Below are 22,394 nucleotides of genomic sequence, written 5' to 3'. Positions count from 1 at the left end.
CGGAATCTATTCCACGATTCCAGGATTCCATCATTGCAGGCCTTAGGTTAAAATATCATACATCATTTTTGCATAACTTCGCATTCGGGTTCAGCAAGTTTCAGGGATTCGTGTGTGTGTGTGTGTTTTTTTTTTTTTTTTTTTTTTTTTTTTTTTTTAGAATCTCACGATCATCTCGAACCCTTCTTCATCGTCGTCCTTCCAGAAGTTCGAAAAAAAATCTTCATCTTTGAAAGTTTACTTAAGGAAAAATGTTTCGATAAACCCACAAGATTTTTCTTTTTTTTTTTTTTTTTTTTACTCCAAAGCTTTCTATACCCTCTTTCGTGATTACGCTTTGCTGATATTCTGGGTACGTTTAGCCTGACCCCAAAAGTTGTGGAGACTTCCAGCACGGAAAATTATTAAACTGATCTTGTGAAATAGTTTTGTATATACACACACCCATATATATATATATATATATATATATATATATATATATATATATATATATATATATATATATATACATATATAATCATTAAACTCATATGGTCATCGAGTGCCGGTACACTGCAGAAAGGATATTACGCAACTAATAAAAAGTAAATAATAACACAGCGTGTTTTACATAGTGAGATATATCGTACATAATATGATTAATTTAAATGAAATACGAAAAAAATAGATACAGATAACAACGCCGGAATCCAAACCTTTCATTTCATTTTTGCACGTCTTCAAATTTACATTTACAGCGGAGTTGAAAACCTAAAGCTATATATCTAAACTTGGCAGTTCAACATAAACATGATAAAACTGAAAAAAATTATTTACCAAAGAAAATACTGCTGAGAGATAATCCAAGATTTTTTTCTTTCTTTATGACCGGAATGAATAAAAAACAAGTGAAAAATACGCCGAGGTTTTTTCGGCGCAATCTAGTTTTCTATACAGCCGCTACAGCGTATAATCAAAGCCACCGAAAATAAATCTATCTTTCGGCGTCTCGGTATAAAGCTGTATGAACCGCGGCCCATGAAACTTTAACCACTGCCCGGTGGTGGTCTATACTATATTGTTGTCAGGAGCACGATTATGGCTAGCTTTAATTTTAAATAAAATAAACTATTGAGGCCAGAGGACTGCAATTTGGTATGTTTGATGATTGAGGGTGGATGATCAACATACCAGTTTGCGTAGTCCCTTCTAGCCTGTAGCTTTTAGGATCTGAAGGCGGACAGAGGAAGTGCGGCATGAATAAAGTGCGGACGGACAGACAAAACCGGGACAAAGTTTTATTTTACAGAAAACTAAGTAAAACAGAAAAAATTATCTAATAAAAAACGAACTTTGATAACAAATCAAATGCAGTAAAAATACAACAAGGAAACACTAAACGCGACAAAAATAAGCAATGAGGAAAACTCATCAAAACTGAAATCAGATAAAAACTTACCTCAGAGATATATATATGCTTTACTTCACCGTGAATGTCTTTGATATTCGTCAGTAAGCCACTGCACGGATTTTTCGGTAAGATATGCGACTTGCCGCATCGACTGCGCAATTTATTTACGCGTGGTTAGTTAATTTACGTAAATTCTGATGAAATCTTGACCTTATACATGAGTCAATGAGAAATGCCGTTCTTTTCTCTGTCTCTTTCTCTCTGTCTCTCAGACAATCATAATTACAAAAAAAAAAAAAAATTCTTACAGTATAAATTTATGAACAAAATTTACGTAGGAATATTATTCAGAAAAAAAATTCTAACCAAAAGCACTGCAACCTTTTACGAACTAAAAAAAGAAAAAAAAATAACTCAACAGCAGTAAAATACTGAGTCAGTTCACCAGAACCATTACCAAATAAAACATTATTTCCGTTAAAATTCGTATAATAACAAGTAAAAAATGCGCCGAAGTTTGTTCGGCGCAATCTAGTTTTCTGTACAGCCTCTACAGCGTATAATCAAGGTCACCGAAAAATGATCTATCTTTCGGTGGTCTCGGTATAATGCTTTATGGGCCGCGGCCCATGAAACCTTAACCACGGCGGCCCGGTGGTGGCCTATCCAAGATCGTTGCCAGAAGCACGATTATGGCTAAGTTTAACCTTAAATAAAATAAAAACTACTGAGGCTAGAGGGTTGCAATTTGGTATGTTTGATGATTGGAGAGTGGATGATCAACATACCAATTTGCAGCCCCCTAACCTCCGTATTTTTTTAAGATCTGAGGCCGGACAGAAAAGTGCGGACGGACAGACAAAGCCAGCGCAATAGTCTTCTTTTGCGGAAAACTGAAAATTGAACTCTTTCGCTCCCACCTTCGCAAGACTGTCCGAACTCTTCCTCTTCCTCCCCTCCTCCGCCTCCTCCTCCTGGCTCTTCATTTCTTCTCCACCAATCCATCATTCTCTTTCAACATCTCTCTTCATCTCGCAGTCCTTTTCTTTGTCGGAATTTTCGGAGGCTGGTCTCGAAACAATTTCAAGAAATTAGAAAGTTATCGGCAAGTGCCCAAAAGATTTCCGAGAAAGTAGATTTCACATCAAGTATCTGTAAAGAAAAGTGTTTTGTGGGAATGTCTTGGTAATATTTATCTGTTTTAAATAGATAATGATGCCTAAATCATAGTTAAAAAGTTAATTCAGATATCAGAAAGAAATTCCGATGAACAAAAGTGGATGATTGCCCAGGACCCCAGTCTCAGGGGACACATGGTCAGTGAAGAGAGATGGCTAGCCAGCATTAGTTTAGCGCACATCATGAGCAGTAATGCTCGATGGATGCATAGGCTAATACAGATTTTCTGTTTGCGGGAACTCTTGTATTTAATCGATAAATAAGAAGGATAGTAACATTTTCCAAGGAAGCAAAAACATACTATAAAAATATCTTTATAATTAAAATCTTGTCCTTGACCTTGAGCAAAAACATTATAAAAAACTAATCCAATTCCAGCCAACAGAAAAAATACGAGTAATAATTAAGATGCCCAATCCCTTATTCAATTAAATCAGACGCCTCGGAGGACCGAATATTTTTTCACCCCTCGTTGGATACAAATAAAACATCAGGGGGGAGAATTACATAATTATTAGGCCTTGTGGTATAAATAGTAACATACTTCCCTCAATAGCAAGAGGAATTATATTTGGATCACAGATGAAGACAGAATGATTCAGGGACGAATTTAGTCATTTACATGTGAATACTACGTTCCTTATTTTCAAACAAATACATATATAATAGACGAATGCAATCATTGTTGGCTGTTTTTCAGAATAAATGATTCGAAGCAAAATAATTTCAGGTTTCTTCCCATGTCGGTGAAATATATTTAATTTTACCTACATCACCGTCCAAATTACATTCAACAGGAACACAATGAAGAATCTTCTCCTCTCCTCCATCTGCTTTCTGAGCTCTATGGAAAACGGTGCGGAAAACAATCATGAACAGGTTTCTTGTAGCTACAAAGCATTGCAAGTTAACTGAACTGCACTGAGCAGCTGAAGTACAAAAAAAAAAAAAAAAAAAAAAAAAAAAAAATTAAGGTGCCTGGCACGAGAACCCCTATTTTAAAATAAAAATGGAAACCACACTTCTTTAGGTACACCTAACACTCACTTATCATTACCCAACTGATTAAAACTACCTTAGCAAACAATTTCTCTGAAGTGAGTGCCAGAGCGACGAGACGTTAGCAACATTCTCTTTCACAGAGGAAAAAAATATAACTTTCAAATACTGGTACCTAATGAAAAACAGCTATCACCATTCACGAAATTCCTTGAAGAGCAGGCCATGACGTATAACAAAGATAGCTGTTCTTTATGCCGTAACTGAGCAACAAGAACAGACACAGATTCCTTTCAAGTCCCATCAGGTCCCTCCTGGGGATGACCCGCTGATCCCTTTCACTGAAATCCCTAGGCTTATGTTGAGCGCTTCCTCTTGTTTTCTCCATCAGACAGACTCAAAGATATACTTGGTGTTCTTGCTGATACCTTATCTCACTGAAAGCGTTGGGATTTCGCTGAATTTCCTTCACACTTTGTGACCCTACGTTTTTGCTTTGCTTTAGTAAAATATAATTTTCCGTAGGTCTTGTTTCATATCCGATTACGGACTTGATTTTGGCGTCTGGTATGAGGAAACTTTTCAGTTATAATCGAGGTTGATATTGATTTCCTTTTGTAATTTCTATATATGATGCAAACGAATTTCCTCGTATGGCGCGTAATTCTGCTCTGTGGAATGAACAACAGGCTGTGAAATTAAGGTTCCTTGGTAGCAGCCAGTGCTCACAGCGACCGTTGTGAAGCAAATAATAACAATAATAATAATATTAATAATAATAATAATAATAATAATAATAATAATAATAATAATAATAATAATAATTCTAGCAACTTGTTTAGTAGAGATTGCACACGGAGAGCCTTCTCTGACATTTTACAGCTTGAACCTAAAGTAGCCTAGACCAAACTAAATGTTTACGATAATGCGCGTGTTTCTGCCTAACCAAACCGTGTACACGAGACAGCTTATGTGCAATTTTATGAGGAAACTATAAGTCTAATGTCTTTGAGATCTCCAGTTACATATTTTAGACCGATATTGGTGGTCTAGGTATCAATGAGCAGAATTCAACGCTTCCTTTATACAGGATACTTAACTGTCACTTAGTACATTTAAACCAGTGGTTCTTAGCCTTTTTATTACCACGCCCCTCTAAGAGTTAGTCCTTCCCTCCACGCCCCCCTTGCAGGAAACTTAAAAAAAAAAAGAAAAGAGAGGGGGTGTTTTTATTCTTTTGGAAACGAATTAGTGAGATACTTGACACTGCTGCTTAGCGACTATTGCAAAGAGAATAACGAATATAATTAGAGAATTTTTCACTTTTCCATAGGGCTTGCGCCCGGCCCCCCTGGAAATTGTTGACGGTTCCCTAGGGGGGCCGCACCCTCCCAGATTGAGAACCACTGATTTAAACAATAAATGATGCGTCTTTCTCACAGCTCGGATTTAAAATGTCGACCACGTGCTGCATTCGAAAAAAGAAATTCTATCGGCCGCGTTGATAATTGATGAGGTGCAAGGTTAATGGTACTAACATGATCACGTTACACGTCATTAAAGTTTAATGGTAATGACATGATCCTGTAACATACGATGAAATTTAACACGTGAACTGATTTGGAAACGGCTTAATTCTACTCTCATAAAGAGCTGAGCGGCAAGCTTTCACAATAATCCTTTACGAAACAGTAACATCAAATGTCTATTTTTTATGGAAGTTTAAGCTGGCTCCGCAAAATGCAAATGAATATTTGAATAAACAAAAAGAGTTAATCATCAAAAGAACATATTCAGTTACGCGTTTTCCATATACATGTATAAAATATTCATGCACACAATATATACTGTTGTGTACATAAGTATGTGTGTATATATATATATATATATAAATATATATATATATATATATATATATATATATATATATATATATTATATTAATATATATACAGTATAATATATATATATATATATATATATATATATATATATATATACACATACACATATACAGTACATATGAGTGTGTCTCAAACTGAAAGACCTGGGTTCTGATCCTGATGTGAGTCAGAAATTTATTTCTGTTCCACACGTAATCGTGTGTTGATTATTTCTATATAATTATATATATATATATATATATATATATATATATATATATATATATATATATATGTGTGTGTGTGTGTGTGTGTGTGTGTACATATATAATATAATGTATAATCTGGAAGACATTCATTTGTCAAAAAATATCTTAAAACGTTATGAATTAGATATTAAATCTTTTCACGACTATCAATCATTCTAGTGCACATATACCGCCATAAATAGACAAAACACAAACCATTTTGCAATCGTGCCGAACATACAAAATATCAAACACTATTTACATTAACTGTTCCGGTACATCACTACATGAATGTTGAACTGAATATGGAATTTAGGCCAAAGGTCAAACACTGGGACCTACGAGGTCATTCAGCGCTGAAACGGAAACTGACAGTAAAAGGTTTGAAAGGTGTAACAGGAGGCAAACCTCAAAGCAGTTGCACTATGAATCAACTGTTAGGAGAGGGTGGAAAGTAAGATGGAAGAAAGAGAATATGAAAGGAGGTACAGTAAACAGAACGAAGGGGTTGCAGCTAGGGGCTGGAGGCATGCTGCAAAGAACCTCAAGTAATGCCTACAGTACACCGCATGAGATGCACTGACGGCACTACCCACCTACGGGGACCACATGAATGTTAATAAATGCGGTAAAAAAATTTTTGGTCAAGTAAAAATGATGCTCTCATTCCTGTGTTGTGAAGAGAAATAATTACCAGTTTAATAGATGTAACTAATTATTAAAATTATATATATTTAGCATACCCGCGCAAATTTTAGTAATTCGCTTTGGTGGCCAATGGCTGACGTGAATGGCAACAAACTACATATCATTTGAAAGGCAATTTATCGAAATATTGCACTGCGAAAAAATATATTTCTCAATGATTTTATTACTGGCGCTTTTCTTTTTTATGGTGAATTATAGAATTTTTAAATTTTGACAGCATCAACAAGTAATTTTAACTATTTATTTTTAAGTTAATTCATCTCTCCATATACAGGGAAGAGTTGAATAGTTTGGCTTTAAAATGTTACAAGAAATGTGCAACGTAGAATTACAACCAACCCTCGACTGATAAATTTTTAATAAAAAATAATTCTTATAAATACGTTTCCTTATGTTTAATGCTGAAAATGGCAAAAGTAGCATTTAACTATGTGTCACTAGGAATGACATTTCTTGTAGTTTCACAAGGGGAGGAAAAATTTTATAAGTATCTCATACTTTATTTGTAATAAACATTCTTACAACAAAACATATCAGAATTTTGTGCTATCTAAATTCATCTTTAGCTTTTATTACTTTGCTGTTGTGAGCATATTGTAGTTAATTGTAGCTATTCAGTATTACAGTTACCGGACAACGAATATTTTGATATGAAACTTACTTGAAACCGTCTTTTCAAAGAGTAATATCGCTAAGCACAATCATATTGAAGGAAGGAAGGCAAAGGGTGTGTGTGTATGTGTATGCATATATTATGCATATATATAAAATATATATATATATATATATATATATATATATATATATATATATATATATATATATATATATATAATATATATATATAATACATACATACATACATACATACATATAATATATATTATATGACCTGCTTCCCCTTCAGCTTGCCCCAGAAATATAGCGTCCTTAACATCCTTTTCCGTTATTTGCAAAGGCAATTAAGTTCGCTACCCTTCCATAAATCCTGTATAGTAAGATTCCTACTTTAAATTTACATACAAATCATGTTTTGGTTTCCTCCGTTCAAGTAATTCGAAGATATTCATCTAATTTTCAAATCGCCGATTGAGCTAATCTCTCTCTCTCTCATTATGTCGTATTCCTTTAATTAAGATATGAAGGCATCCTTCTAATTTTCAAATCACCGATTGAGCGCTCTCTCTCTCTCTCTCATTATGTCGTATTCCTTTAATTAAGATATGAAGGTATCCTTCTAATTTTCAAATCACCGACTGAATTCACACTCTCTCTCTCTCATTACGTCGCTTCCCTTCAATAACAATATGAAGACATGCTTCTAAATTTCATATCGCCGATGGAGCCTCTCTTCTCTCTCTCTCTCTCTCTCTCTCTCTCTCTCTCTCTCTCTCTCTCTCTCTCTCTCTCTCTCTCTCTCTCTCTCTCATTACATCGTTTCCCTTCGATAGCCAGTATCTCCAGCCTTCATAATTCCTCCACCTGGAAGTTAAGGGTGTCACTAAATTGACCTCTACTGACCTTCCTGCCCTTCTCAAGAGGTCACGCCACTTTCAATCCTCATCCTTTGACCTTTACCGTAAAAAAAAGAAAATCTTTAATAGAAACTGCGATAATGACTTCACATTCCTTTCATTCAAGAAGGTTCCACAAGCTTTTCTGCTACGAATCACGACTACCATATCACTTGACCTCGCTTTTCAAAGGAATCTCCGAAAGGAATCTCTTGAAAGTAATTCAAAGTTAACACACGACAGGAGATTTAATTCGCTGAAAGCAATTCAAGGCAATTCAATTCCAAACACGATGGGAGATTTAATTCGTTAAAAGCCATTAGAAATTAAACACGACGGGAGATTTAAGTCACTGAAAGCAATTCAAAATTAACACACGATGGGAGATTTAAGTCGCTGAAAGCCATTCAAAATTACCACACGATGGGAGATTTAAATCGGTGAAAGCATTTCAAAATTAACACACGATGGGAGATTTAAATCGGTCAAAGCATTTCAAAATTAACACACGATGGGAGATCTAATTCGTTGTAAGCAATTAAAAATCAAAGCATGGTGGGAGATCTAATTTGTTGAAGGCAATTCAGAATCAACAGACGATGGGAGATTTAAATCGTTGAGAGCAATTCAAAATTAACTCACGATGGGAGATTTAATTCGTTGAAGGCAATTTAGAATCAATACACGATTGGAGATTTCAGTCGTTCAGAGCTATTAGAAATTAACACAAGATGGAGATTTAATTCGCAGAAAGCAATTAAAAATTGACACACGATGGGAGACTGAATTCGCTGAAAGCAATTCAAAACAGACGACCCGATGGAGATTTGATTCTTTGACAGCAATTCAAAATTAACACAAGATGGGAGATTTAATGGGCAAAAGCAGATTCTATTAATTCGATGAAAATATGCTGAAAAATCTTATCGTACAATTTAAAACTAAGAAGGAACAACAGAAATATTACTATAAGCTTCTCGCGAAATGATATGGAAATTCAAAATAAACTATACGCATGTTTAAGGTTAAAAAAATAATTCAAGACAAAAATTTTAATTGTTGGAAAGCTATAAATTGTTAGTATATTTATACTAAAATATATAAATTTTATAAAACCATAAGCACACAATTAATGACCTAATCTGGGCCGAAATTGGTTATAGTTTTTACAAACTGTATTCGTGTGTTTTAAGTCTATCTTATTTAGTAGTAGAAAATTAAAATGGTGTACACAAAAATCATTTTTTTCTGCCATCAGTTTGCCCGTGCATTTTCGTTAAGATAGCCTCCCTTATAAAATATATGTTATATATTCTACGCCATGTATATAAACATATATACAAACATACATCCATACAAACACACATATATATATATAATACATATATACATACATAAATATATTCCCGCAGTTACTTGGCTGCCTTCCCAGTTCTTTCGTCATAATATAGCAAAACACACACATATACATACATACATATATATATATATATATATATATATATATATATATATATATATATATATATATATACTATATACTATATATATAATAACATACATACTATGAGACAACTCTTGCCTTGCCCTGTCGATTTCCTAATTTTATACATGTTTACCAAATAGCTTTTGACTGAAAAAAATAGTGAATAATGAAGAAATTCTCCTTCCTGCGTACGATTTAAACCTAAGCTTGTTAAAAGGGTGGGGTTAAATTACATGTCTGAAATTATTCGTGCTTTTAGTTAAGTTTTGCCAGCAAATTTAAAAAGTTAAATCCGAAGCCGTTAGATCAATGATGGGAAAAAGCAATTACTGCGAATGGTTCATCCCTCCAAATGCGCTACGAGAGAGAGAGAGAGAGAGAGAGAGAGAGAGAGAGAGAGAGAGAGAGAGAGAGAGAAGACGCGAGATCCATGATGGAAACAGGAGACGATCTCTAAGCTGTTATGTATGGCGAGTGGTTTACCCTTCCAAATGCACTATAGCACAGAGAGAGAGAGAGAGAGAGAGAGAGAGAGAGAGAGAGAGAGAGAGAGAGAGAGAGAGAGAGAGAGAGAGAGAGAAATTTTATCGAAAACCTACTCTCTTTGCCCGAAAACTATCTCAATATTTGCAGAGAGAGAGAGAGAGAGAGAGAGAGAGAATCTTTATCGAAAACCTACTCTCTTTGCTCGAAAACTATCTCAATATTTGCAGAGAGAGAGAGAGAGAGAGAGAGAGAGAGAGAGAGAGAGAGAGAGAGAGAGAGAGAGATCTTTATCGAAAACCTACTCTCTTTACCGGAAAACTATCTCAGTATTTGTTGGAAAAGCCTCTACTATACCCCATGTGAGTGTGAACTTGATACTGCCGCCTTGTTCATAAGAATTGAAAATAGCGAGTTTACCGCTTCCTGCGTTCGTAGCCCTCTCCGGTCAATACTGAGGGTACGCGCGTAGAAAGGGAATCGTGAACATTTTGTCAATATTTGCCCTCAGGTTACTGTGGCATCTTTCCACCAGGATAACGAGAAGTAATCGAAATTTGTTATCACATGAAATTAACTTTTTTTTTGCGGTCTTCATACGCGAAAGCCAAAGTGAGTATTTTCTTGCATGTTTGCAAATCCCGTAATAGATTCTCATCGTGAAATACATCTACATCTTTAATTGAAAATACAGTATCATTAATTTTACATTAATAACTTGAAGTTATACACATGCTTTCAGTTATTAATCTAAATGCGCATTGTAATTGTGTTTGTAATCCAAGTATAAAGTATTAAAATTAACACACCAAGGGAAATAAACCCTATTTACACTTGCCTGACTGCATACATGCACATTTGCATAATTAAACGGAAATGACAATCATGCAATGAAAGACACGTGTAGCAATTAACATTTGGAAAAAAATGAAAACAAAGACCCCAAAACGTAAAAAATAAAAAAAAAATCACTGCTGCAGCAAAGCGAAATCTATGCACAAATTTAATGTTCACGAGACAATAATAAAATCTCTCTCTCAAAAAAATATTAGTCTTTCACCTATGTTTCTTCAGTAATTGTTTATTTGTTACAATTCAGAATGTCGCTGTTTTCCCGGGACAAATAAACACGAGCAGAAAAAAAGAAAGAAAGAGAGTAAAGAAATATTAGTTTCCTCTGCGAACCCAAACACGGGGAAGACTAGTTGCTTCTGCTGCCGGCTGTTGCAAGACTTGGCCCCATAAATATGCATGTCTTGTCCCCCACTTCCCCGCTCCGATAGAAAGCTCCGTTTCGTTTCCTATGAGAGAGAGAGAGAGAGAGAGAGAGAGAGAGAGAGAGAGAGAGAGAGAGAGAGAGATCTGATGTGGATAAAAGAGAAGGACGGAGAGCTTGTGTATGCAAGAGAAAGAGAGAACACTTACGTCTATGAAAGCAACGTAGAAAGAGAGCTTATGCGTATGAGAGAGAGAGAGAGAGAGAGAGAGAGAGAGAGAGAGAGAGAGAGAGAGAGATTTGTACGTGATAGAAAACTTTTAAGTAATATCACAACGTACAAGAGAGAGAGAGAGAGAGAGAGAGAGAGAGAGAGAGAGCATCGGTTCCCTTCCTCAGTATTCAAGTGCGAACTCGACAAACGAATAAAAACAATAAGGCAACTGTGTCGAAGGAAGATAGGGGCTAAACCTGTGAAATGCAGAGCACAGAACACACAGGAAAAAAAGCTGCGAAAACAAGAGGCAGAGGAAGGGGAGTTTGGTGGGGTCGAGAATTTGGAAGATAACATGAAAAAAATGAGTGATGCCAATACAAGTAATCCGAGAAGCTAAAAATGAGTGAAAACAACGAGAGAGAGAGAGAGAGAGAGAGAGAGAGAGAGAGAGAGAGAGAGAGAGAGAGAGAGAGAGAGAGTAAAAAAAACAAAAAGACGGCCTTGCTGCGTGAATACTGGGGAATGTTCAGTTTTTCATGGTGCCATTCCATTTGCTGGTAATACTGCCATTCCTAATGTGCGCTCCATTTGGAATTGGTGTATCGTCCTTTATGGAATGGAATATAAAATTTAGGCCAAAGGCCAAGCGTTGGGACCCAAGAGGTCATTCAGCGGTGAAAGGGGAAACTGAGAATATGAAGATTCTAAAGGCGTAACAGGAAGAAAACCTAGCAGTTGTACTGTGAAACAATATTGTTAGGAGAGGGTGGAAAGTAAATGGAAGGAAGAGAATATGGACGGAGGTACTAAAAGGAATAAAAGGGGTTGCAGATAGGGTCCAGAGGGGCGTTACAAAGAACCTTAAGTAATGCCTACAGCGCACAGCATGAGGGTATTGTACTTTATAAAAAAAAAGCTTTGTATTTGTTACGTAAAAGAAAAAAATGTGGTAGGACTAGGCACAGTTCTTTTAAATTTGTACAGATTTTGGCATGAAAATAGGTATAATAAAAGGAAGCGTTATACGTTTAGAGCCATTACTTTGTTCAATTTATGGGGGATGAAGCATGAAAGTTGTAGTGGTTAAAAAAATGGATAAAATAAGGCAAAGACAGTTTCATTTTCAAGCTTGGCGTGAGTGAATTTTTCAACTTACATTATTCTAAATAAATACCTAAACAACTGACTTTAGAGTAGGCCATAGATCTTATACAATATACTGCAAATAAGGGCTAACAGCAATCCAATGTGAAACGTATGAAGAATGTATGGTGTAGATGGCATCCTGTAAAAGTTAGGGATAGGTATTACAATGACAGCTATATTACTATCAGACAACTTCGAGCTTGAAGAGACAGGTTGGGTGAAGAAATGAACGAAGACGAATTTTTCTTTTATTCTTGTCATCTGGCTGATGCTGCCTATACAAGTATATGCTGATTCAGGGGGAATTAATGACTGGATAAGAAAATACTACATTTATGCAATTACAATAGAATCAGCTTTGATTAAACAAAGAAATACAACGGACCTTTCAAAAGGAGCCCGGGATTCAGATATTATGGATAAAAATCTTCCTCCAACCAGCGGTTAAGGAGATTAAAGAAAAATTGTCAACTGGAGTGTCGTAATGGCTGACCTATGGCCCTTCTGGTATAAATACTGATTTTCTGTAACTCTTTCTCATTCATTACTTGCCTCAAGAGAGAGGCAGTTTGGTCTCTGAAATATAGCATTTACTTTCTACATTTTGGCGTTTTTATGGGCTCCTTATATTTGATGGAATTCTGTTTTAACAGAAAGTATTTCACAGTCAATTACAGTCGGTATATAATGCACGGCAAATTAATAGTATAACGACTGCTTTTTCTTGGTCGACTCTGGAAGATCGCAAATAGGACGGAGAAGAGCATAAGGCCAGCAACCTTATCCCATAATACTCGCTGAGCATTGGTGTTTGTAGAAAATTCGGCTTTGGTTAGACTTGGGGAGAAAAATATATATAAATCAATAAATAAAAAAAGTCTGCAAGAATTCGACGTTGAGGATAATGAGTGCGAAAAATAACACAGGACGAGTTTTAGTGTGATAAAAATAATCGAAAGACCGACTGTCTGTATATTATATATAAAAAATATGTTGCTAGAATGGATTACGAGTTATGTCGTTGTGCGTTTACAGAAAGGGTTTTTAATATGTATAGTAGGTGGCGTATCATAAGCCAAAATGAAAACAAAGAATAACTGGTAAGATAAGGCTTCTTTGTGTAAAGGTGAATAAAAAAAAGACAAAAAAAAATGAAATGAAACTGATCAACACGTATTATATACAGGCAGTTACATCTCAGTGAACTCAAACTTATTTCATACAGACTTTTCCCTGAAATTACTCCCTTAAGCTCAAAATCCTGTTACCTTTATTCTACAGTCCCTTTCATCGTTTTGGTGTCTGGCATGAATCACCAACTCTCCTTCAGCTAACAGCATGACTAATAATAAAGTGTTCCGAGAACAGGAGACAAAAGTCATGAGAAAAACACATGGAATCGCCATCACGCAAGGGTCGACAAATCTCGAGTTCCCAGAAGTCTTGCGTCGCAAAAATAGGGACAAAACGGACAAAAACAACAACACATCCGCACACGCAAATAGTCAGCGCACTTTGCCTAACAATTCTCAAAAGGTTTGCATTTCATGAAAAAACTGCGTTTAAACCTGTTTTTATAAGACCTGCACAGAAATTAGTTTGCAGCTTCTAGGATGAAATAATGCTCTCAGGTAGGTATAATAGGAATGCGACAAAAATTAATTAAACAAGAAATATATCTAATACGTATGGTATATATGCAACAGGATATTAAAGGAATGAAATAAATATGAATAAAAAATAAATATATTTAATATATATGGTACATATAAGTTTAAAAATGTTAGAGCAATAAAACAAACATGAATAAAACAAGAAATGTGTTATGGTATATATGTTAAAGAGTGGTTTTCCCGGCGGTTCTCAAAATGACTTTTTATGATTTTTACTTTCAACTCGGTAAACAAAAATGTTCATTTGCCCTTTACCTCAACCTATGACCGACGTCAATCAACAGATCCTCCATTATGGTTGTTGTGTGTGGGGGTAACCTATTATATATTAAAGGCATCTGTATTATTGTTACCCTTATACAAATGAATAATTATCCCGCTCGCACATTCCATCTGAATCTTTCCCACCTCCAGATATACCTTCCACACCCTGTTCAGCAGCTCGATCACATTTTCACCATTGCATCAGAGTTGTAATTTTACCCATCTTCCACCTGTTAACTGGCATCTTTACGAAGCGAAGTATCACTTTCGTAAATTTACCATAATCCCTTTATCTACTGCATCATTTCTTTTATCCTTCACATTCTAAAAATCTTGAAAGTGCCACTCCGACACAGGACTGCATTCTCTTTAGACAGCATCTCTTCATTTGCATCTTTCATGCTAACATCAACTTACTCATTAGCCTCTATTTTTGCACTGATTCCCCTCCAGAGCGTCTTCTACTCTTCCTCTCTCTCACTTCTAGTTTTCCGTAAAAGAAAACTATTGTCTGTCCGTCCGCACTTTTTCTGTCTGCACCTTTTCTGGCCGCCCTCAGATCTTAAAAACTGCTGAGGTTAGAGGGCTGCAAATTGCTATGTTGATCATCCACCCTCCAATCACCAAACATACCAAATTGCAGCCTTCTAGCCTCAGTAGTTTTTATTTTATGTAAGGTTAAAGTTAGCCATAATCGTGCTTCTGGCAACGATATACGAGGGGCCACCACCGGGCCGTGGTTAAAGCTTCATGGTCCGCGGCTCATCCTGCATTATACCGAGACACCGAAAGGTAGATCTATTTCCGGTGGCTTTGAGCATATGTTGTAGCGGCTGTACAGAAAACTCGATTGCGCCGATGAAACTTCAGCTCATTTTTTACTTGTTTATATGGCAACTTATCTATTATCTTTATTCTTGTGCATGATCTCTGTAGTCGCTTCCATCCACTTCAAATAATAACAATTCTATTCTTCAGTAAACCAGTGGTCTCCTCACTGACCAACGTTGATTGTCATGAACTCAGCGCTATTCCGAAATTAAACAAAAGAAAAACCCTTCTCAAGTAAAGAGAAAGTATCTACTATACAAAAGGTCAGTCCCAAAGGGGAACAAAATGAAGTAAATCTAGGGTCAATTAAAAACAGTAAAAAAGTGAGCTGAAGTTTCTTCAGCGCAATCGAGTTTTCTGTACAGCGTATAATCAAGGCCACCGAAAATAGATCTACCTTTAGGTGGTCTCGGTATAATGTTGTATGAGCCGCGGCCCATGACACTCAGCCACTGCCATGTGGTGGCCTGTCCTATATCGTTGGCAAAAGCACGATTATGGCTAACTTTAACCTTAAATAAAATAAAAACTTCCTAGCCTAGAGGGCTGGACTTTGGTATGCTTGATGACTGGAGGATGGATGATCAACATACAAATTTGCAGCCCTCTAGCCTCAGTAGTTTTTAAGATCTGAGGGCGGACAGAAAAAGTGAGGAAAGAAAAAGTGCGAAAGGACAGACAAAGCCATCTCAATAGTTTTATTTTACAGAAAACTAAAAAAAAAAAAGAACATGACCAGATTAAATTTTCGTGACTGGAATGAAGAAAAAACTTAGTAAATAAAAGAGAATTTTATTTTTTTTGGGTCGATGTTGCAATTTGAACAACGTGATTTCTGTAAAGACAAGTTTCTGAAAGTGACGCAGATGTGCTCTCAATTTGGTAAAAGAAGGAAAAACAGCTAAACAAGTAATTGCGATAAACACGAAAGGGCTGCGAATTGGAGGAAGACGAAATATCACCGATAGGAAAGGCAGCATTTGCGGGTCTTGTCAGTAATAACCGACATAAATATGGGGAAAAAGTTAGAAATGAGTTTAATCAAAGAGGAACTAATGGCAATCAACTGGATGTTTGGCCTACATAAGACGTGGGAAATTCAAGCAATCACTCTAAAATATGAAGAACTGCGCTAAAACTTTCTACAGGCGGAAAAGATGTCTAAACATCATTGACACTAAAGTATAGCCTCGCAAAAGCTATACTGGTGACCCCAGAGGAGGAGGAGGAGGAGGAGAGAGAGAGAGAGAGAGAGAGAGAGAGAGAGAGAGAGAGAGAGAGAGAGAGAGAGAGAGAGAACGAGTAGCTAGGTTTATACAAAGCGATAAGTAATCGTAACAGAAAACTGCAATAGAGAGAGAGAGAGAGAGAGAGAGAGAGAGAGAGTGCGAGTATTAGGTCAATAAAACAAAGTGGTGACTAATCGTAAGAGGAAACAGCAATAGAGAATGCAGGCTCGTTTAATAAAGATTCATGACATCCTCAAACAAAAGATATCGGAAGCTTCTCCATCGTACCCTTTCCCATCAAGCGCCATTTCCATAAACGAGAGAGAGAGAGAGAGAGAGAGAGAGAGAGAGAGAGAGAGAGAGAGAGAGAGAGAGAGAGAGAGACTTTAAATATAAAAGCACATCAATCTTTAGATTAAACGAGAGAGAGAGAGAGAGATACACTTTAAATACAAAAGTATATCAATCTTTAGAGTAAACGCGAGAGAGAGAGAGAAAGAGAGAGGGAGAGAGAGAGAGAGAGAGAGAGAGATACTTAAATACAATGTATATATATCCTTAAATGAAACGAGAGAGAGAGAGAGAGAGAGAGAGAGAGAGAGAGAGAGAGAGAGAGAGAGAGAGATGCATCCTTTGAAAAAGAAGGTATATACACCTTTAAATTGCCGAATCCTTATTTATACCGGGTATCTCCCGGGGAGATGGAAGATACCATCAAGATGAGGTATTTGTGGATGTTTGAAAAACGGCAGACTTGTTATGAGTGGTTGCTCTGTCGGTTAGGGGGAGAGAAGTAATACAGAAGATTAAAAACTGATCCAAACGATACAGAGAAGTGAGTGAAAGTTATTTGCTGGTAAATTTGACAGCGAACGTCTGAGAAAACTAATGGATGGGATCATTACATGGAATTAGTTGAATGAAAAGAGTAACGAGCGAACATTATCTGTTCAATGAAGAAATATCGAGTATGACAGCAGTTACCAGAACACGCAATAGAATGTTTTATTCTGCTTTTTTTCCTTAAAATATCTTGCGATTATCTCGTGGAATCATTAACAGATTGAAGAAAGGAAAGTAAGCACTTTTTTCCCTTAAAATATCTTGTGATTATCTCCTGGGATCACTAACAGATTGAAGAAAGGAAAGAAAGCACAGTTTATAAATAGAACATCAAAGTCATTCATACAATTCGTGTTTAAATTTTACCATACTGCAAAAAAATGTAAATCGAAGAATTCCTATTGAAATTTCACAATATTTGAACGAAAAAATTGAAAGCCGAAAATGAAAGCATGGTTTTCCCAACCTTTTTCGACAAATCTGACTTTCTATTCATAGAATCGCCATCTCCCCATCACGAACAAACCTCTGTCACTTACAAAAGCCCTCCAATTTCCTCTCCTACCATTTAACACGGTTCAAAACATTTCTCTTCACCTTCCCTCTTCCCATACATCAATTCTCCCTATCGGGGCTGTAAACCATATGTCATAAAGCAACCTTTAATTGCTGTTGTTTACAATCTCTGTTGCTTGATGTGACCGTTCTGGAAGCCTCGTTCCTTCCTCGCCTTACAGATATTATGACCTCGTTCTGTCATGAAATCGTATCTATACGGTGATGCAAAATCTTTCGTGGGAAGAAATGTCGTCCGCTGATGGAAAGGTGATACGGTGTCTGTGGGAATTCCATTGCTTCTCTTAATATTTTAAGAATGGGTACAATTTTTTTATGAAGCTTTCGCATGTAGCAGAGATAAAAAAGTGGTAAGGCTTTATCTCTTTAAAAAAAAAGTGGTAAGGCTCTCTCTCTTTAGAAAAAAAGGGGTAAGTCCCTCTCAATTCACGTACAAGCAAACAATTTAGAACAATCTTAGGCAGGTTCTGTTGAAACCCATTGTAACTACGATGGCCTGATCAGTGAATTATGTACTTAGTAGTTAATCTACAGTGACGAGTCGCAGCCGGGGTGGAGAAGGGCATGGGGTTATCAACCTCACTCCCAAAACATATTCACGGGGTTGTCGGTCTCGTCCCGAAGTACTTACAGTGTACCCTTCTCCCACCTATAGAAGAAGGCGCTTGCGTGAAGAATTGTATTTTTACGACCTATTTCAACATGATAAATAAAATGAAAAAAGCAGGGTTATCTATTTCAATTACTAAGAAACTGCGCCTCCTTTGCTTCATCTAAGAAATAGTGATCATATTAAAAACCTATCTAAAAGATGGAAGGCCTTACAAGATAAAAGGCCAGCCAATAACTGACTTAAAAGACGAAAATTCTGCGCATGAAAAATATTAAACTCTATAAACTGAAACCCTGTCATTTTATGCAAATACAAAAAAAAGGCGTTATTTTAATACTTTCGCAACATAGTTGGGTAAATATGACAATTTTCAAAAACGCATTTTAAAAAAAGAAAGAAATACTGGGAAGTTGCAATAACTCAAAGGGCCACTGAACTAGATAAGGGAAAACATAACAGCGTTCTCAATTACGTTGTAGATAAGGCTTCAGACGAACGAAAAGCTTTCAGTCCCCACACACGAGCGCTCGCGCACACACACACACACACACACACCCCAAATACACAAACTCTCATCCATTAAGTTATATAATATCTATAGTTTCAAGTTTCAACGAATATGACGGAGTGATAAAAAAAGTCGAAAACCCCATTTTTGCAGCCAGTTGCGTTAGATCTTTAAGAGAAATGAACTGAATTGAACTGAACATAAAATTTAGGCCAAAGGCCAAGCATTGGGACCTATGAGGTCATTCAGCGCTGAAACGGAAATTGACAGTAAAAAGGTCTGAAAGGTGTAACAGGAGGAAAACCTCGCAGGTGCACTATGAATCAATTGTTAGGAGAGGCTGGAAAGTAAGATGGAAGAAAGAGAATATGAAAGGAGGTACAGTAAAAGGAAGGAAAGGGGTTGCAGCTAGGGGGCAAAAGGCACGCTGCAAAGAACCTTAAGTAATGCCTACAGTGCACCGCATGAGGTGTACTGACGGCATTAACGGGCATTACCACATAAAGCCAGCAATTCTTCAACTCATACATAATTAGCTTCGATGAGGCTATGTTGGACAAGAAGGAAAATAAAGCTGGAAGAAAAACCTAATCAAAACAAATCTAGTGTTTTAGGTCTAGTTAGGTTGTGTTGGACGAGGAGGCAAATAAAGCTGGGAAAAAAAAAAAAAAAAAAAAACACATCTAATGTTTTAGGTCTGGTTTTGTCACCCCTGTCGTAATAAAGCGTAAAATCATTATCCTGGAGAAAAACACATCCTAAAATACATTTCGGAATCCCAAGTATAATCGATAAACTTTAAACTAAAGAGATTTGCGGTTAATGGAAATCAATAACATATTTTTCGTTTGATACCATCACAAATTTTGAATGGGGATTTAAAGCTGGACACATATGTAAAGCCTTGTTTAACATTATTAAACGTCATTATTGAGACATAAATAAGAATACATAACTAGCATTATGACGTAATTCTAAAGAAAATAGAAAGAAAGAATTATGAGACATTATCTGGAAACTCGCGAGCAAAAAAAAAAAAATTACAATGAAAAATAATTCTCAGAAACATATGACATATTGGTCGCCCACATACAATAGGCAAAAGTCTACAGAGAAAAAGGACAAATTTGAAACACCAGTTCCGATAAAAGATAATCGAACGTAACTGGAAACGGGAGGAAAAAAACATGGAAAGCACGAAAAAAATTTCAGGTTCCATCAAAAGGAACACTGCAAAATTTTCCGATAAAAACATGGCACCTGCAGCTGGAACGAAAAAAAAAAAAGGACAGCAGAATAAGTGCGTACACACGCGCGCGTAAACAGTATGTAGAGAGAGAGAGAGAGAGAGAGAGAGAGAGAGAGAGAGAGAGAGAGAGAGAGAGAGAGACTCTGATGGTGGTCCCTGCAGAAGATAGTTTTTTCCCCTCTGGAGGAATTGGAGTAAGGTAGTGAAATAAGAGCAAAGATGAGAGAGAGAGAGAGAGAGAGAGAGAGAGAGAGAGAGAGAGAGAGAGAGAGAGAGAGAGAGAGAGAGAGACTGATGGTGATCTCTGCAGAAGCGATATTTTCTTCCCTCTGGAAGAGGTGCAGTAAGGTAGTAAAATGAAGGCAAAGGTTCATCCACACTGCAGTAAAACATGTCACAAACACGTCGGTAACTCATCCCACACTCTGGAAACAGGTTGAATAGAGGTCATCAACTTTTTGTACTTCTAACCAGAGCTTCATACGATTATCCAGCATTTGCCAAAGGGTCGTTCTTCACCAACGGTCGTTGACTTGCTTTTAACCTGTTTGTTATATGTATGTGACAAATTACCGACATGTGTTTATAACATAGTGTGGACAAAGTCTTAAGCCAGTGTCTTGGAATGACTTGTAAATGTCATGGGTGAAACTCCTCCTTCATTCACACCAAATTGCAGAATAGTTTTGTCAAGAAAATTTCAAGTAGAAAGACACACGAATTGGTCATTCTTAAAGAATGACCTAACCTATAGAAATACCAGACGAAATATGACCTGATCCTGTGATAGTGCTAGAAGAAGCTCCCTATAATCAGAAAGCGTGACACGATGACTGACTTTATCTTTTTGATAATATTACAGTAAGTATGACATACAGTAATGGTTGTGGATGTTCCGGTAAGAAAGTGAGGCTAAAAGGTCATGAATATTCAGTGATAACAAACTGGATGATTAAGGCAGAATGAATAAGATAAATTAATATAACTGAAGGCAGTGATTTTCAAATGCAATATATGTATATGTATACGTACATTATATATATATGAATATGTATATATTATATATATATATATATAATATATATATATATATATATATATATATATATATATATATATATATATATATATATATATATATATATATATATATATATATATATATATGTATATGTATATTTATATACTGTATGTGTGTATGTATATATATATTTATACATAAGATCTTTCAAAAATGCTCTGAACGAATGCGAAGACAGCGACCGCCCCCCCAAAAAAAAAAACTTCCAGAAAAGACAAGAAAAACAAACACCAAATGAACGAAAACAGCAACCCCCCTAAACAAACATACTACTAAATGCGGTTCTCACCGGGGCTCCCGGGTTCCTCAAACTGAAAGGAAAACAAGGTCCAAAAACAACATCCAAAATAAAAGAAGGTAAAAAAAAAAAAAGGACTAACCACCTGCCAACAACATCAGTTTGAAAATGGACCGGCGTCATGTGGGGAACTTCATGAGCTTCTTCTACTCTGAAAGGTGATATTTCTGATTAAATTATTATTATTATTATTATTATTATTATTATTATTATTATTATTATTATTATTATTATTATTCAGCAGGTGAAACCTACTCATATGGAACAAGCCCCCAGAGGCCACTGACTAGAAATTCAATCTTCCAAAGAATACGGTGTTCATTACGAAGAAATAAGAGAGAGAAAGGGAAATACAAATTGGATTGGATGAACTTACAATGGTGGACTACTACAAACTCTTTCATACAGGAACACAGAAGATAATTCCTCGTTAACTGGCCCAAGGCTTTCTTCTACGGCTCTTGGTTCCTATGGACACAAGCTCTTTAGAGACTGTTAATGGAGATCAGTGGGTTTTCAGAGTATCTTTTTCCATGAAAAAATTATGTGAGAGAGAGAGAGAGAGAGAGAGAGAGAGAGAGAGAGAGAGAGAGAGAGAGAGAGAGAGAGAGAGAATTGTATTTTCCTAAGCATGGAGAATGTAATGTTAAGTTTCATGATCTCTGTAACTTTGCTATCATAAAACTGTTTATTATTATTATTATTATTATTATTATTATTATTATTATTATTATTATTATTATTATTATTATTAACC

The 22,394-nt window shown here is 36.1% G+C and overlaps 1 pseudogene; it reads right to left on the bottom strand.

Annotated features, from left to right (window-relative positions):
- LOC136840381 (uncharacterized) overlaps positions 1-2,398 on the bottom strand; it is a 57,398-nt pseudogene extending 55,000 nt beyond the window's left edge.
- Between the last annotated feature and the right edge of the window lie 19,996 nt (positions 2,399-22,394).

Source organism: Macrobrachium rosenbergii, chromosome 1 (assembly GCF_040412425.1).
Source record: "Macrobrachium rosenbergii isolate ZJJX-2024 chromosome 1, ASM4041242v1, whole genome shotgun sequence".
Taxonomy (NCBI): Eukaryota; Metazoa; Arthropoda; class Malacostraca; order Decapoda; family Palaemonidae; genus Macrobrachium; species Macrobrachium rosenbergii.
Note: the sequence above shows the minus strand (reverse complement) of the source record. Positions and strands in the feature narration are given on the sequence as shown.